The sequence below is a fragment of the Pinus tabuliformis genome, chromosome 4_1, assembly GCF_031772625.1.
Source record: "Pinus tabuliformis cultivar Carrire ecotype Pingquan chromosome 4_1, CPIR1, whole genome shotgun sequence".
In the NCBI taxonomy this organism is placed as follows: Eukaryota; Viridiplantae; Streptophyta; class Pinopsida; order Pinales; family Pinaceae; genus Pinus; species Pinus tabuliformis.
The window spans coordinates 581,660,254-581,679,333 of NC_142303.1; positions in this window are offsets into that span (position 1 = coordinate 581,660,254).

Sequence of the window (19,080 nt, forward strand, 5' to 3'; positions counted from 1 at the left end):
AGTGTAAGACACAAATATTTTAGAACAAAATTGTAAATTTAACACAAAAGCACACAAATATTTTAGGACAAAATTTTATATTTAAAACAAAAATATTTTAAGATAAAACTTTATATTTGAGACAAAAACAATTTAAGACAAAATTATTTTAAGAAAAACTTTATATTTAAGAGAAAAACAGTTTGAGACAAAAATATTTTACCACAAAAATTTATATTTAAGACAATGGCCATTTAAGATGAATCTTATTTAAGAAGTTTAGTGATGGCAAAGACTACATAACTTAAACAATGATGGTTATTCATGTATTTACCCTCGTTTTATGAGGTTTAGTGATAGCAATGATCGCATAACTTAAAGTAGTTTGACACTATGCAAATGTGGAGTCTTCTTATTCTTTACTTATAGATTTCAGAAGATTTATGGTTAGACATGATTGGCTACTCATCCTTTTATCATGCTTCACTACTACACCAAGGGCACTTCTAAGACATTTTCTTAAGGCAAAAGAAATCTTTTGTCTTAAAAAATCATTTTTTATTTTAGTTATTTTACATTAAAATTTAATATCAATTGAATTGTCTTCAATATAAAATTTAAGACAATAACAGTTTGAGACAAAAATGTTTTAAGACAAAACTTTATATTTAAGATAAAAACATTTTAAGACAAAACTTTAAATTTAAGAAAAAACAGTTTGAGACACAAATATTTTAAGACAAAAATATTTTAAGACAAAACTTTATATTTAAGACAATCAATTTGAGACAAAAATATTTTAAGACAAAACTTTATATTTGAGACAAAAACAGTTTAAGACAATTATTTTAAGAAAAACTTTATATTCAAGACAAAAACAGTTTGAGACAAAAATAATTTAGGACAAAATTCTATATTTAAGACAATGACCATTTAAGACGAAAATCATTTAAGAAAGTTAACAATTAAGACAAAACATATCAACTTAAGACAATATTATCTAACAACTGCAAAATTGACTTTGACAGTACACCCTAAGTTTGTTAGTTCGCAGGCTACTATTGTCTCATGCCTATACCAAGGTCATTATTTCACTTACCATTCACGTTATCTTATATAAAGACAATAATTTGTTGGGCTCTTCGTTTTATGGGGTTAGATGACTCTGAAGAACACAACAATTTTTCCTAACAAGATTTCATGGACATCAATTCCACTTCTATCCCTTCGATCTCTCCTGATACGATTAGAGACAACTTGTCTGTCATTGCATTCGGCTGGTGAGTCACTTTAGTACTTACTATTGTAGAGCAGTTGATAAACTAACTAAATTGTGGACTCCTTCTCCTGGTTATGGGATTAAGCCTCAAGTTTGAATTTCCCTTAATATGCATCCCCTCAGACTTTGGATCTAGCTCAGGGTAATCAGTTGCAAGAAAGATTGCAATGTGGTTGGCTTACAATTGGGTGGAGAGTTGAAGTCCTTCATTTTTCAGTCATCATTAAACACATAGATAAGTGTACATTGCTTATGTGTATTTCCTTATGGAGTGTGATGAATCTTGTTACATTGTGAATGGTGCAAGATCTTGCGTGTTTGTAAATGTAAATGAATGTATGAGTTTTGACACTCACTGTATCTTCATGATTAGAATGGTGTAATGTATGCACATGAATTTTCAAGTGTTCCTATAATATGCTATTCATTATCATGTGCATGGTGAATGCGCAATTATGTTTTCATATTCGGTCGGTTGATTTCTAAATTTATGGGTATAATTAGTTTAACCAATTGCGCTAGTTATTTTGTTAACATAGAGAATTTAGGTATTAGGAATTGGGTCATGAGTCTCCTTGAAACTACAAGAGAGTGGGTGCACAACAGTTGTAGTTTTGCTTTATGAACCTATCATAGGTTTCTTTTTAGTCCATATATGATATGTTTTCGAGGTCGAGAGGAAGTGGGAGAACATGACTTTGTTGACATGCTAGTAGGTCCAAAACCTAGTAGGTGCTGGTGAAACCACACCCTAGTGGAACCATGTTGTGTGTATAGACACCAATCGTAATCCATCGACCCCAGTAATCAAATCTGAGGTAAGGGAAGGGTCTATACACTTGGCCAAATGTTGTTTTATTTTGGGTGAGAATCCTAAAGGGAAAGAGTGTGGTACAGGTAGAACTAGGAGTGTTGGGAACATTTTTAGCCACCCATCATTGAAATATTTGTACCCTACAACACCCTAAGAGTGTAAAAATTAATATAAATTTGCTACTACTGATGTATTCGAACTGAAAACAAGAGATTACAAATTTCCTCTGCTATTTTGAGAAATGGAAATCCCAATTTAGAAACACATGCAATGACATGCAACCATCAAAACAACACAAGAACACAATTATTTATAGGGAAACCCAACAGGGAAAAACCCTTCCACTTCTTTTCATTAATCATATGAGAATGAGAAATTATTACAATGTCTTACTTCAATCCTGAAGCACACCCTGCACTGTAAACCTGTTCTCCTACTAATTGTCCTGCTTTGCCTAGCACTTAGTCAATTCAAGACCCCATATTTCTCCTATTTCATTGCATAATTCCCAAGGAGATTATTCCTAAATAATAGGGGAATTCATTATTCCCTTGTGAAAATCCCAAGTAACCGATTGCCTGACTCAATGCCCAACATGTACACTCAACTAGTATACAATTAATAATTACAGTGTTCCTTTTCCTCCACTTCAGTTTGCCAATTCAAATTCAATGCATGTCTGGGCTATTTTTGGCTACTAAGAGATCATTGAGTTAACAAAAATTATACTACTCAATTGACCTTCAACTGAATCGACTAGTTGCTTGAGCTTAGTTAACTGAATCAAACTAAAAATAATTGAATTAGATTGCTAAATTTTAGCAACACTACATGCACAACTCTACTTCTAGCATATAACTAAAATTTAGTGAGTAAACAAGTAGACAAGGCAATGCCACACAAGTTAACTACCAGCCAAGCCATCTCGCTGATTTGGAAATCGAATTAATAAATTTGACTAAGGAACAAGTCAAATTTATCCTTTCTTACTACATTTTCTAACACTCCCTCTTAGCAAGAAATGGATTTTCAACCACCCATATCCTGCACCTGTGGAATTTGAATTTTCCTCTTGACAATGCCTTTTTCAATATATTTGCATCCTGCTTCTTAGTTGGAATGTAATGTAGCATCATAATTCTCCTATGCACACAATTCCATAAGTGATGGTACCTGATATCAATGTGTGATTGGATCTATCATGAAATACTAGATTCTCAAATAGTTTGATACAACTCTGATTATCACAATAAATCATTCTCGAATCCATCTACTGACTGAAAAGACCCACAAGTAGTTTGCTCATCCATATGGCCTCACATGTTTCTTGACTTGTAGCCATGTATTCAACCTTTATTGAGTTGTGATCGAGGTGGATCCTTTGGAACACACATAGGAGAAGGAGGACTCAGGGATGCTCAAAAATCAAATTCATCAGAATGACTTCAACCCAGGACCAAATCGTAGATCTCGTCGTCCTGATTGCAGAGGTGCGAACGGTTCGTCAGTCCGAGCTCATATACAAAAGATAGAGCTCTTCAAAGTTTGACATGACAAGGGAAAAAGCGGGGCCCACAGTGCGCCACATGGCATCCCAATCAGCGCATGAGACTCACATGACAGCCCATCAAGCACTGACACATGGCAGCTCGTCACTGGTCTCCTAAACCTATACAAGAAACAAAAATCATTTTGATTATAACCATATACCAAAAATCGTTTTACTATATAGTTATTGAAATAACTATATAAAAACAATAAATAAACAAAATTTAATATAAATACAAAACTATAACAAAATCATTATGACAAAAATCTAAAGTTAATATATATATGTATAATGGTGAAACCACATATGAAATATGGTTAAAAAAATAATACGGTTACCAAACTCCAAATCAGAAAAAAACCAACGTGATGGCCTAGGACCCGCATTCATATGGTGGGGAGTTAAAAATATATATGGTTTAAGTATATTGGTTATTATATTATAATCAACACCATATAACAAGGGGCAACGTGTATGGTGGATATTAATATGTAATAACCAAAACAAACTTCATTCAAAAACCAAAGCACTTTAAATGGGAGGTCAACGGATATGAGCTTACCATATAAAACATCTATTAACCAACTCCACCATATAAAACATCTATTAACCAACTCCAAAAGCGTTCACGGTTATCGAGAAAAGGTTAAAGTATTTTTTTTTGGTGAATATTGGTTGGGTTATAAAACTGAAGAGTGATATTTTGCGGAAGGGTGGGATTTGACTACAACCTCTTCCACACTAAATTAACTATTATCAAAAATGCTAAACAGATTTCTTGGTGCATCTACCAACCAAATTAGTTAAGAACTCAGTTTTTGCTAGAGTGGAGGAAGGAGGCAATACACGAATTTCGAGACAGGAATGGGCACGCAAATTGATGTAGTTTAATAATTTTTTAATGCAAGAGTCATGAATTTTGCAGGAGGATAAAATTTTCAACTTCTCAGAAATTGATAAATTTTATATGGATTTTACACTTCTCGTCACCATGAACACAATGGTGCTACCATTTTTCAATTTGAGTTCTGCATCTTCCAGTCATTTCCAGAATGCATGCAGAGCAATGATTTCAGAAAAAAAGGGGAATAGAACCATGAGCCATGAAATTTTCCCACGGAGGTAAAATTTCACTTTGTCAGAATATGGTCAAGTTTATATTTGTTTTTCATGGTTTTTCATAGGGATCCTAATGGTGAACAGAATTGACATCTGAGCAGCGGATTTTCAGTCCATCCCTGAAACAAAATCTTTGAGGAATCTCGAGGGAATCTAAAAGATTCCTTAAGCTCCAAATTTTCAAATTCTCAGAATTTAGATTTTGGATAGTCGTTTCAGCACTACTCGACACCACAAATTTGATGGTGTATTCAACTTTTTCTTTCTCTTATTTCTTCTTTCAGTCACTTTTCTAAGTGCTAGTGCAGATGTCCATCTTCATGTGAGAACAATCTTCTTCTTGCGATCGATGTTGTGAGAACGATGTTTCAACAAGTTTCAGCACTTTGACAGCCTTTTCTTCAAATGGCCCTTAGTGGTGAGGTATATGATGTGTTCATGTACTTCTTCTTTCTGCATTATATTGTACAAATCCATGATTGATGTTGATGCAGGATCTTGTTTATTACATGTTGTCATGATTCCTTACTTGATTTGATGCAGAATCTTTCTATGTGATGTACTTTCTGTCATAACTCTTTATGTTATGCTTTGACATCCCTTGTTGTATGGTGTTGGGATACTCTTGTTGTCGTCATGCATGTGTTTTTCTTTGACATCTCTTTTGTGCCATGTTGGCGGGATGCGCACCATGCTTGTTTTTATGTCATATTGGTAGGAGATTGATTGAGAGTTCTAGCTATGGAACATCTCTTAGAGTCATTCCTGCGTGAGGGCATTCTTCCTTGTATGATCAAGACATCATCTTTGTGTACATCATCTTTATTGACAACACATAATGCAACGGCCTACACCATCTTGACACAGGGGCCCAGAGACGTAGTCCCTCCTGGACGAACTCCATTATCAACAACTTTTGTTTTCATGTGCTGATGATTGTTATGTTCATCTTCTTTTTCGCATATAGATGTATTCCATAATGTTCCTTTAAGAGCAATTTTAACACATCACGAAAGTAAAAGGTCTTGGTAAGGTCCTTCTTCACACACAGATCTGGATCAAGTGGTATCAGAGTGGTCTTTACGTGTATGTGAATTGCAGTGTGAACAATGGAACCTGCAGTGATAGAGAATGAAAGACCAATATACGAGACCATGGTCAACATTACCAAGAGAGTGGAAATCGTGTATGAAACTTTACAGAAAGAGACAGAGGAAAAGGAGCAATTACAGCTTCAGTTGCAAGCCACAAAGAAGGCCATGGAAGAATTGAAGCAAAACAAACATAATCTTCAAACAGATAACGATGAATTGAAGATGCGCCTACATGAAGAGAAAAAGGAAAAACAAAGTTTGCTATGACAGTTGCAAGCAAAGGACGAGGCCTTGGAGAAGCTGCAACATGACTCATGTAGGGTAAAGAGTAGTTCTCCATCTTCATGTATGTTTCTTGATGGTGATTTCGCTGTGTTTGAAAATCACACCACATGAATTGGCTCCAAACTGTTGAAGAGAATGAGGTATGAAGGAAAAGGATTGGGCGTTAATGGCCAAGACATTGTCAACCCCATCAAAGTAGAGGAATTACCCTGTCAAGCAGGACTTGGGTATGTCAGGAAAGAAGTTGGGGAATGTGATCCACCAACAACGAATGATGAGCAGCCCTCATCAGTTCTTTCCAAATCGAAAGAGAAGGTAAAAGATGTTGATTTCCTTTCGATTTCATCTTCTGATAGTATGATGTTTGTTGGAGATTTGGAGATCCCAATTACAGGGACACATATGAGGCTCCTTACAAAGACAAGGCAGGAGGAGAAAGAACTTGGTGTTAACAACCAAGGCATAACTCAACCTTTGGAGGTTATGCATGAGCATCGATTTACAAGATCAAGATACAATAAAGGAGAGTGCTCAAAAGTGTCAGAGTCGTTCGAGACAGCATTGCAATCGTCAAGGAAAGAGAATGATGGGAAAACATCCCCATCATCCCATGGCAATTTCCATTGTAGGGAGAGAGTTGAGGCAAGCTCTCATCGCCATACTGACATCAAAGATAGCAAAAGAAGGTATAATCACTTTCGATCTTCGAATGTTCATTTTGATTATGATCATGTTTTTAATAATGAACGAAGATCAAGGCATGAAAAAACATGCACTTTTTGTGGTTTACCTAACCATACCTTTTCCAAGTGTTGGAAAAGAATGGCAGCACTCATGAGGCATGAAAGACCCTCTCAACAGCATGAAAAGAAATAGGTTAAGCAGGTATGGAGGAAGAAAACCTACTGCAGTCATTGCGATAGAAATGGCCATCAAAAAGCCACTTGTTGGAGGCTCCATCCAGAGCAGCGCCTTAAAGACAAAACGTCGGTGCGTGAACCAAGAAGAGCAGTTGTTCAACAAGAAAAACCACCACAAGGAGGTGATCCATTCACATTGATCAGTGAAAAATGGTTTCTAGACATGTTGTCATTCTTTTGTAAATCATTTGTTGCATTTTAAAGTGTAAAAGTGATGATGTGTTTCCCATCACTTGGTCAGCAACAATGATGTCTGGTCATGTTTTGAGTCGTATTTTACATTTTGAAAAGTGATGTTATGTTTCCATCACTTCTCAAAACAATAGTGTTTGGCCTTATGAATGTAAATCATGTGTTGTGGTGATGAGGTGTTTTCCATCACTTGTTGAAGCAACCGTGATGAGTTGGCCTTGTTGTCATATATGGAGTATTACGTCCATCTTGTTGTAAACTTGACCACCGAGTATGCATTATAAACTCATGGCAAGTGTGGGACATTTGGGTCATTAGTTGGTCATGTCATTTAAGCATGTAATTTGCGAAACAATGTACTACAGGTTGCAGAAGGCAAGTGTCGGCTCATCGCTTAAGGCTTCGAAGAACAAAGGTGAAGGAGATGGAAGCAGGACCTTTTCAGGATGCTTGTAATGCAGACAGGGTACAAAGAAAGTTGCAGATTATTCTACATGCTTTTGGAGGACCAAAAGCTCCTCAGTGGGGAGGATTGATCCAAGTGGATCTTCAGGAACACACACAAGACAAGGAGGACTCAGGGATGCTCAAAAATCAAAGTCATCGGAATGACTTCGACCTAGGACCAAACCATAGATCTTGTTGTCCTGATCGCAGAGGTGTGAATGGTTCATCAAACCGAGCTCGTATGCAAAATATAGAGCTCTTCAAAGTTTGACATGACAAAGGAAAAGACAGGGCTCACAGCGCACCATATAGCATTCCAATCAACACGTGGGACCCAGATGGCAGCCCATCAGCCACTGACACATGACAACCCATCATTGGTCTCCTAAACCTGTATAAGAAACAAAAATCATTTTGATTATAACCATATACCAAAAAATGTTTTAATATATAGTTATTGAAATAACTATATAAAAACAATAAATAAACAAAATTCATATAAATACAAAACTATAACAAAATCATTTTATATATATATTGACAAAAATCTAAAGTTAATATATATGTATAATGGTGAAACCATATATGAAATATGGTTTAAAAAATAATACGGTTGCCAAACTCGAAATCAAAAAAAAACCAACGTGATGGCCTCGGGACCCACCATTCATATGGTGGGGAGTTAAAAATATATATGGTTTAAGTATATTGGTTATTATATTATAATCAACGCCATATAACAAGGGGCAACGTGTATGGTGGATATTAATATGTAATAACCCAAACAAACTTCATTCAAAAACCAAAGCACAAGACTTTAAATGGGAGGTCAACGGATATGAGCTTACCATATAAAACACCTATTAACCAACTCCAAAAGCCTTCACGGTTATCGAGAAATGGTTAAAGTAATTTTTTTTGGGTGTATATTGGTTGGGTTATAAAACTGAAAAGTGTTACTTGGTGGAGAAGAGGGATTTGACCATACAACCTCCTTCACACAAAATTAACCATGTACCAAATATGTCAAGCAAATATTTTGATAATTCCACCAACCAAATTATTTAAGAATTCAGTTTTTACCAGAGTTGAGGAAGGAGAAGTACTGCACGAATTTAGAGACAGGAGTGGGCACGCAAATCAAGGCAGTTTAATAATTTTTTAACGTAGGAACTTTGAATTTTGCAGGAGGGTAAAATTTTCAACTTCTCAGAAATTGACAAATTTTATATGGATTTTACACCTCTCGTCGCTATGAACACGATGGCGTTATCCGTTTTTCAATCTGAGTTCTGCATCTACCAATCATTTCCAGAATGCACGTGGAACCATGATTTCAGTGAAACACAGGTAGCAGAACCATGAGCCATGAAATTTTCCCACGGAGGTAAAATTTCACTTTGTCAGAATATGGTCAAATTTATGCTTGTTTGTCATGGTTTTTCCTAGGGATCCTAATGGTGAAATCAGATTTGACATTTGAATAGCAGATTTTCAGTCCATCCCTGAAATAGAATCTTTGAGGAATCTAAAAGATTCCTTGAGCTTTGAATTTTAAAATTCTCAGAATTCGGATTTTGGATAGTCGTTTTAGCACTAATCAACGCTAAAAATCTGATGGTGTATTCAGATTTGTCTTTCTCTCATTTCTTTTTTGAGTCACTTTTCTAAGTGCCAGTGTAGATGTCCATCTTCATGTGCGAACAATCTTTTTCTTGCGGTCGATGCTGTGAGATCGATGTTTCAACAAGCTTCAACACTTTGATAGCCTTTGCTTCAGATGGCCCTTGGTGGTGAGGTATATGATGTGTTCATGTACTTCTTCTTTCTGCATTATGTTGTACATATCCATGATTGATTGTTCCAGGTGGATATTGGTGGCCACCTGCCAAGTCCACCTGAACCCCCACCATTGTTTCTCTCAGCATTTTTCAGTTTCCTTAATTGTAGCACAACTTACTATTTTTAGCAGTTTTTCGGGTCCTGAACTTCTGGAGCCGTTTTGAGGCCCTAAACGACGTTTTTTGGGAAATCTAGGGGCAACATGGGTCCATGGACCGATGTTTCCCTTCCCAAAGTGGTAGTGCTCGGATAGATCTTTCTAATGAGCTATTGTACGCGTCAAACGGAGATCGTATGCCAAAGTTACGACCCCGGGAAGTTGATGTACCAATTTACCCAAACGGGGCCCACAGTTTGGCGTTTCATCTCCTAGGGTTAAGTTTTGGAATGTTAAGGGTTTTCCATTGTTTCTCAACAATAAATAGGCCTTCTAGCCTCATTGTAACACAGTTCGGAGGCATGTAGCCACCACATCTCTTCTCAGAGATAAGCTACCATCGCCCTAGCTGGTTTATTTCCATTTCTGGTTGTAAGCATATTTCAGTATTTTCCATTAATGAAATGAAGTATTATTTCCGCTGCATCTTTGTGTATATGGTTATCTCTATAATTTGTTGCGTTCATATTTAAATCCGGATCAGTGGTATTAGAGCGGTTTGCTTTTCCTCTGTTTTTCATTGCATGTCCCCAACAAGGTTTGGATATAAGGAGTTAGGGCTTGAACTGGTTGAACCTTTGCAAGACCAGGCTCGCAAATCTCGACAGCCTCCCATGGCGGATGAGAAGAAAGACGAGGGGGCAGGAGATCCCATCAAAATCTTGTTCGAAGAAGCCCTCGAGCGACAACGGAACACGATGATGGACAACTTTGCCCAGATCCTTCAGCGACTACCCAGAAGCGACGCATCGGCTTCCAGCAGCTACTCTGGAAATGCCACGCCCTTTAAGGTACAAGTTAATTTTGAAATCCCCATATTCGAGGGTCAGATAGACGCAGATGCCGTAGATAAATGGTTAAATCTGCTAGAGGGTTATTTTTCTGTTCATGGATTTTCGAGTCGGGAAAAGATTGTTTTCGCTCTTCTCAAAGCAGCCCCCCACATTAAGGACTGGTGGGAAACCTACTGCGAGCAGAAGGATGAAAGTACTGGCTCACTATTTTCAGCCGCACCCACCTGGAATTCATTCCGGGATGCCATCAAGGAGCAGTACTACCCTGTCGGAAGCTATGAGGATGAATACATAAAGTGGACCACGCTGCGGCAGGGAAGGGACCAAGATGGGCCGGAGTTCACCAATCTTTTCCATACCCTTCGCACAAAGTTGGGTATCAAGGATTCAGAGCAACATTTGATACTCAAATACCGTGGCTGCCTGCACAAGTACATCCAGGAAGAAATACAATTCCTGAACATCTCCTCGCTCGGCGCAGCATACCGATATGCCGTCAAGGTCGAGCAGAAGTTTAAACAAAAGAAGTGAGACTTTGGATCTGTGAATCCAAAGCAGGGGAAAGGTGCCGCTAAACCACAGAATAAAGGACAAAGCCAAGGCGGGACAACCCAAGACAACCCGCCGAAGCTGCAAGCAAAGAACAGCGCCGAGAAGCCGAAAAAGGACATTGGAAAATGGTGTGAGTTCCATAAGAGCTCCACTCACAACACAAGTGAGTGTTAGGCCAAGCAGTCACTGGTGGCTGAGCTAAAGGTTTCAGAATCAGATGCATGTTCCGACTCTGAGTCAGAACCCAATAAGGGGAATGAAAAAGGGAAGCAGATCATTGATGCGGATCCCAATGCCACTGTTGCTACCGCCAAGATCCAGAAAAATGAACCCGAAGATCCAGAGGAGGAGGAGCGTCTCTTCCACTCCCAGATGTGGGTAAAGGGCTCCCCGATACAGTTCATTGTTGATAGCGGGAGTCAAAAGAACCTCATTTCGGCAGAGGTCGTGAAGCGGTTGGGCTTACCGACCACAGCACATCCACAACCATACACCATTGGGTGGCTTCACCAAGGACGAGATCTTCGCGTGAGCCAACAGTGTCGCCTTCCATACAACATCAAGCCCTTGACGGATGAGGTATTGTGTGACATTGCTCCCCTTGAAGTTTGTGATGTATTATTAGGACGGCCATACTTGTGGAAGCGACATGCTGTGTATGAATCAAGGCCCCGTGTTGTTATTATTACATTGGGAAATAAGTTGTATAGGATACCAGAGGTAGCACCACCTACCGCCATCTCTTTGATTACTGCAAAACAATCCAGTAAGATCATTTCCAAAACCAGGAAATTTGTTTTCCTGATGATATGCCCTCAAGGAAAGAAGAAGACAGTGGCCGCGGCCTCTAGACGGGGTCCCTCTACACGACAACTACAGATGGACAAGGTTGTGGAGGAGTACGAGGACATCTTCACCTCCCCTGCAGGGGTTCCTTTGCACTGTCAGGTCAAGCACTCCATCGATCTGACCCCAGGTGTGCCGCTACCTAATGGACCAATTTATCGGTGCTCCGTTCTGGAGAAAAATGAAATCAAGAGGCAGATTCAGGAGCTCCTGCAGAAAGGTCACATCCGTCCGAGTTCATCGCCTTGTGGGAGTCCGATCGTGTTGGTACAGAAGAAGGATGGGACGTGGAGACTTTGTATTGACTATCGGGCGCTGAACAAGATCACTGTCCGTAATAGGTACCCGATCCCGCGGATTGATGACCTCCTGGACCAACTAAAGGGGGTGAAATATTTCAGCAAGATCGATCTGAAGTCAGGATATCACCAGGTACCAATCGAACCCTCTGATGTGTGGAAGACTGCCTTCAAATCCAAGGAGGGCCTTTTTGAATGGTTGGTTATGCCTTTCGGATTGACGAACGCTCCTGCAACCTTCATGAGGCTAATGGATGACATCTTGCGGCCATTCACCAACTCCTTTGTAGTAGTATACTTGGATGACATTCTGATCTTCAGCCAGAGTTGGGAAGAGCACCTCCACCACATCCGACAGGTTCTCCAAACACTACGGCAACACAAGCTATGTGCCAATTTGGAGAAATGCACTTTTGGCATGACCCAGGTTCAGTATCTGGGATACATCATTGATGAACAAGGGGTGCATGTCGATCCAGCCAAGATCCAAGTCATTCAGGATTGGCCATCTCCAACCACTCTAACAGAGCTCCGCAGCTTTCTAGGTCTTGCCAACTTCTACCGCAGGTTCGTGTTGGGGTTTTCTCATATTACTTGGCCCTTGAGTCAAGTCACCAAAGGAGGGGTGAAAGCAAAATTCTTTTGGTCTGAATCTCAACAGAAGGCATTCATGGAGTTGAAGGATCGCCTCTGCACGGCACTAGTGCTCGCGTTACCAGATTTACAACAACCATTTGAGGTTGAGACAGATGCCTCTGACTATGCTATTGGGGCAGTCCTTACTCAACATGGACATCCAGTGGCATATCACAGTGAAACACTTTCAGACACAGTCCGGAAGTACCCCAATTTTGATAAAGAGATGTATTCCATTGTACAGGCCTGCCGACAATGGAAGCATTACATTTTGGGGAAGGAAACGGTCATCCACACAGACCACCGACCCCTGCAGTTCATACAGACCCAAGGGAAATTGCAGAATGATCGCCATCAGAAGTGGTCTACATACCTGCAACAGTTCCACTTGAATATCAAGTATAAGAAGGGCTACACCAATAATGTTGCATATTGCCTTAGTCGACCACCAATCATGGCGTTGACCACCGTGCTCAACTCTTGTGGGCACGAAACTTCTGATTGGCCACTTCTCTACAAAAGCGACCCAGAATTCGGCCACACATACCAGACACTCTTGGAGGGTCGGCATGTTCCAGATTTTTACCTCCAGGATGCCCTGTTATGCCACCTGGGTAACCTTTGTGTTCCTTCAAGCGAGCGTGCCAAGATGATTTGGGAAGCACACTACAGTCGGGCTCTTGGGCATTTCGGGGTCGAGAAAACAGTGGCAGTACTCCAAAATTATTTCTATTGGCCGAATCTTCGACAGGATGTTGGGAAGTACATCAGATCATGTACTGCCTGTGCCATTGCCAAACCGGCCATTAAGAAGCACGTCCTATATACCCCGTTGCCTACCCCTAGTCGACCTTGGGAATCCATCTCCATGGATTACATGTCAATCCTTCCTTCCACTAAGCATGGAAATGATTGTGTTTTTGTGGTCGTCGACAGGTTCTTGAATATGGCCATTACGACGGCCTGCAAGAAGAATATCACAATAGAAGCCACTGCTAAACTCTTCTTTGAACGAGTGTGGGTGCACTTTGGGATCCCACAGTCTATCATCTCAGATAGGGATAGTCGGTTTCTCAGCACATTTTGGTCCAGTCTCTAGTCAATGCTGGACACCAAACTCACGAAGTCCACAGCCTTCCATCCTCAAACTGATGGCCAGACAGAGGTTGTCAATAGGATGATTGTGCACATTCTGCGCATGTATAACTCAAAGCATCCACGCACATGGGACAAGAGCCTCCCCTATGTTTAGCACAGCTACAACCGAGCTATTCACAGCTCCACTGGCCATAGCCCTTTTCAGGTGGGTTTGGGATTCCAGCCACTATGCCCCATTGATGTGGCCATGCCACTTGCAGCTCCTCACATATATTCAGCTCATGTCCAGTCCGAAACAGATAAGGCCACTAGCTTCATTGAGTGCATCCAACATATTCGCCAGCAGGTCCATGAAATTCTTGAGAAATCAAATGCCAAGTACAAGCGGCGACATGATCAACATCGGGTGCCACACAAGTTTCAGGTGGGCGACAAAGTCTGGTTGCATTTGCAAAAGGAACGCCTTACTGGAGCCTATCGGAAATTGAGACCACTCCGATATGGTCCTTACACCATTACTAAGGCTATGGGAGACAATGCATTTGAGCTCAGCATTCCCCCATTCCTTGGGCTGCACCCAGTGTTCAAGGTGGACCGCCTTCGGCCATACTTTCCACCATTGTTAGACACATCCGACATTGCAGAATAGCTCAAACCCATAGAATTAAATATAGATTGCATGGAACAAGCTGCAACTGATCGGATCATGGACACACAGATCAAGAACACTCGCCAACAAAATATCCCACTGTATCGAGTTGTCAAAGCAGGCCAACTCCTTCAGCAGGGAAAGTGGCTCACCAGGGAACAAGTTCAACAAAAGTTTCCTAATCTCATGGAGGAACTCAACGCAATGGGGACCATTGCTTCCTAAGGGGGGAGGAATGATCCAGGTGGACATTGGTGGCCACCTGCCAAGTCCACCTGGACCCCCACCATTGTTTCTCTCAGCATTTTCAGTTTCCTTAATTGTAGCACAACTTACTATTTTTAGCAGTTTTTCGGGTCCTGAACTTCTGGAGCCGTTTTGAGGCTCTAAACGATGTTTTTTGGGAAATCTGGGGGCAACATGGGTCCATGGACCCATGTTTCCCTTCCCAAAGTGGTAGTGCTTGGATAGATCTTTCTAACGAGCTATTGTACGCGTAAAACGGAGATCGTATGCCAAAGTTACGACCCCGAGAAGTTGATGTACCAATTTACCCAAATGGGGCCCACAGTTTGGCGTTTCATCTCCTAGGGTTAGGTTTTGGAATGTTAAGGGTTTTCCATTGTTTCTCAACAATAAATAGGCCTTCGAGCCTCATTGTAACACAGTTCGGAGGCATGTAGCCACCACATCTCTTCTCAGAGATAAGCTACCATCGCCCTAGCTGGTTTATTTCCATTTCTGGTTGTAAGCATATTTCAGTATTTTCCATTAATGAAATGAAGTATTATTTCCGCTGCATCTTTGTGTATATGGTTATCTCTGTAATTTGTTGCGTTCCTGTTTAAATCCGGATCATTGATGTTGAAGCAGGATCTTGTTTATTACATGTTGTCATGATTCCTTGCTTGATTTGATGCAGAATCTTTCTATGTGATGTACTTTCTGTCATAACTCTTTATGTTATGCTTTGAGAACCCTTGTTGTACGTTGTTGGGGTACTCTTGTTTTCGTTATGCATGTGTTTTTCTTTGACATCCATTTTGTGCCATGTTGGCGGGATACGCACCATGCTTGTTTTTGTGTCATATTGGTAGGAGTTTGATTGAGAGTTCTAGCTGTAGAAAATCTCTTAGAGCCACTCCTGCGTGAGGGCATTCTTCCTTGTATGATCGAGACATCATCTCTGTGTACATCATCTTTATTGACAACACATAATGTAGTGGCCTACAACATCTTGACACTGGGGCCCAGAGACATAGTCCCTCCTGGACGAACTCTATTATCAACGGATTTTGTTTTCATGTGCTGATGATTGTTATGTTCATCTTCTTTTCTGCATACAGATGTATTCATTAATGTTCCTTTAAAAGCAATTTTAACACATCACGAAAGTAAAAGGTCTTGGTAAGGTCCTTCTTCACACACGGACCTGGATCAAGTTGAGTGCCGCATACCTCTGTTTCCTAATATACCAGGAAATAGTTGCAAACCCAACACTGAAGATAACACCCGAAATACTTTTCTGCTTTGATGGACTCTCTGCCCAATTTTCATCAGTGAAGCCTTGGAACTTCACTCCCTTTGTCCTCCTATACCATACCCCATACTCAGTTGTGCCTTTGAGGTACCTCAACACATGCTTTGTTGCCTTCCAATAAAGCTTGGTAGGCTTCGCCATCGCTTGACTCAACTGATTAGTTGCATAACGTATGTTGGGCCTTGTGTTCATCAGATACATCAAGGATCCCATAAGCTATATGTACATGGTAGAATCTACTGCCTCTCCTAAAGAAGCACTCTCCCTCCTCCAGTTTGTAGCTAGAGGTGTGTCCATAGGCTTGTTTTTCTCCATGTAAAATATTTGAAGTATTCAGAGGCATACTTTCATTGACTCACAAACATCTCACCATCACCCTGTCATACTTCCAGCCCAAGGAAGTAATGTATCAATCCCATGTCCTTCATCTCAAATTATCTTGCAGGTCCTCCTTGTAAGATCGAATCCACTGCTCATCTCCTCTGAGTATCAAATCATCAACATACAATACCAAGATAAGCAACTTTCCATATACCACAATGTGATAGAGTTTGGCATCTGCTTCACTTTTGGTGAATCTCAATCCACTGAGATAAGTATAAATTTGAGTGTACCATGCTTAGGGTGCTTGTTTGAGACCATACTGGGCTCTTTTGAGTCTACACACATCTCCCAGTCATATGTCTCAAATCCCTCTACCTTCTCTATGTAAATTTCTTCCTCAATAACACCATCGAGAAAGGTGGTCTTCACATCCATCTTTCAAATTTGCGCAGGAAAAGGAGATCACCTGAGAGTTACATTGGTTACATGTCTCTAATGACTAAGATTAGAGAGACTAAGCCATCCTCTTTCAAGGAATCAATAGAACAACATGTATGGGTTGATGCAATGGTGGAGGAATACGAATCCATTGGTCAATCTATTGTATTTGAAGAGGTGTCCTAGTGGATTGAGCAGGTGATGACCTACATCGATTGGGGTCTATAATTAAGAAGTGACATCAAGGTTTATCGACCTACATATTTTATCGAGGGTTTTTTAGACACTACTACATAAGGTATTTTTTGGTAATTCTCTCTACTTTGGTACACATATAGGCGAGATTACATAATGCGAGCGGTGTCAGCTATACAACTGATCTTTACATCTATCAGTAGGATGTCACTTGATACTGAAGGCAACTGGGGCGATGACGTGACATTAGTCAATGCGTTGGTACATGTGACTATTGAGGCAGGGAGTCGTGGTTGCCCCATGTCAGGAGTCCAACTTCTTCTTGCGAGGTTGCATATTTGCTTTCAAGAATGACTTCATCTAGGCTTAATTTTGAAGGGGTAAGATGACCATTTTTCTTCCAAACCCTCAAAATGTGATCCTTCTCCAAAAATAGAGGGGTACAAGTGGCTTTTGGCTTAGCCTCTAGCTTCCAAAGGCCCTCTCAACCACATTCAATCTTCAAGCAATCTTCAAACCTATCATCCACCAACCCCTAAGCTCCCTCAAATGTGGGCAAGTGGGCTCCAAAGTGCATGCTTCAACTCCAAGTCATTGTGCAAGTGGAAAGGAATGGTTCTAAGTGGAATTCCCAAAGCCTTCAATAAACTATATCAATGGGTGAACATTCCCCAAAAGGCTCCTAAACTCAACTCAAAATAAATGTGTGGCCTCTGACCATCAATATACAAGTGTGAGGCTTGCATGATGTGCCAATCTTGAAAGCACATAGCGCCTCACTAACCATCAACCAAGTAACCATGAACATCAACCTCAAGCCAAAGCTCTACTCCTCTAAGCCAGGTTCATAGAGAGTAGTCATTATAGTATGGGAATAATTCTTAATAGTAGGGGGTCAATTTATTGAATGTTTCAGACGATGGCGTCTAGTGCTTTAGCCATAACCTATCCCCTGAATTCTCTTAAGGTAGTTGGAAGGATAGGGAAAAATGGCCCATCAAACACTCAACAAATGGCCCATCGATCATTTTAGTGGGTAAAAAGTACTTCAGAAAAGTTTCCATCTTACCTAGACTGGCTAGATTGAAATCCTGAGGGATTCATGTTCAACAAATGCATCAGACTTAATTGTGGATATTAATTAAAGATGATGTGAAAAGAAAACTCGCCATGGAGTCCTTTCTAATAAGGATCAAGACAAATGTTATATTCTTGATTAAACATAACTTAGAAGATGAAGAGTATTGCCACTTGTTTTCCGGAGCTACGAAGGTTGTAACCAACTTGATCTTATGACTAACTAGGCACTACCTAAGGCAACCTAAGTGGGATGAAAAATGTTTAACGATATGGATATAGTAAGTACTCTCCTTTGCATTAAGTCTTGCTCTGTATCTTGCTTGTACCCTCACTGCTTGTTAGATTTCCCTTCGTATTGCTAGTAAAACTCTTGGGCCCTGGCTAAGAGGTTTGACCATTTTAAGCCCTTGTAATTGACCCTACATAGAAATTATGTAACTTGAATGTATTTTTGTCCATTTCGATTTAAATATACCAGATCAATTATTAGGGAAAGTTACTATGCACCTAGTTCGTCATAAATTTATGTGATATTGCCATCTAAAGTGAGAAATGTTTTAAATAAAAATAGAATAATAACAAATTATCAAACTCATTAAAACCTTGATAGTAAGGCTGATATGACCCTATATCAACAATAAATGTCTTTATCCTACTAGCTAGGGAAAACGAGGAGATAAGGTGCCTAGGTCAAGTAGGGATAGATTTGAGTATTTTAAGGTTTGATAGTAGTTAAGGGTTTTTCAATGGCTTAGTGTGAAACCCTAGATAAAATTTTACTTAGGATGAGACTTTGGGTTTTGTGAAAATGATAAAAATTATGTTAAGACTAATGCCTTACTCTAATATAGGGTTAGGGAAAATGGAGTCAAAGAAACCCTAGGGCTAGGGCTTGAGGTTACTCAAGCAAGGATAGTTAAGTCTAGGAAGCACAACTCCAAAAACAATAAAA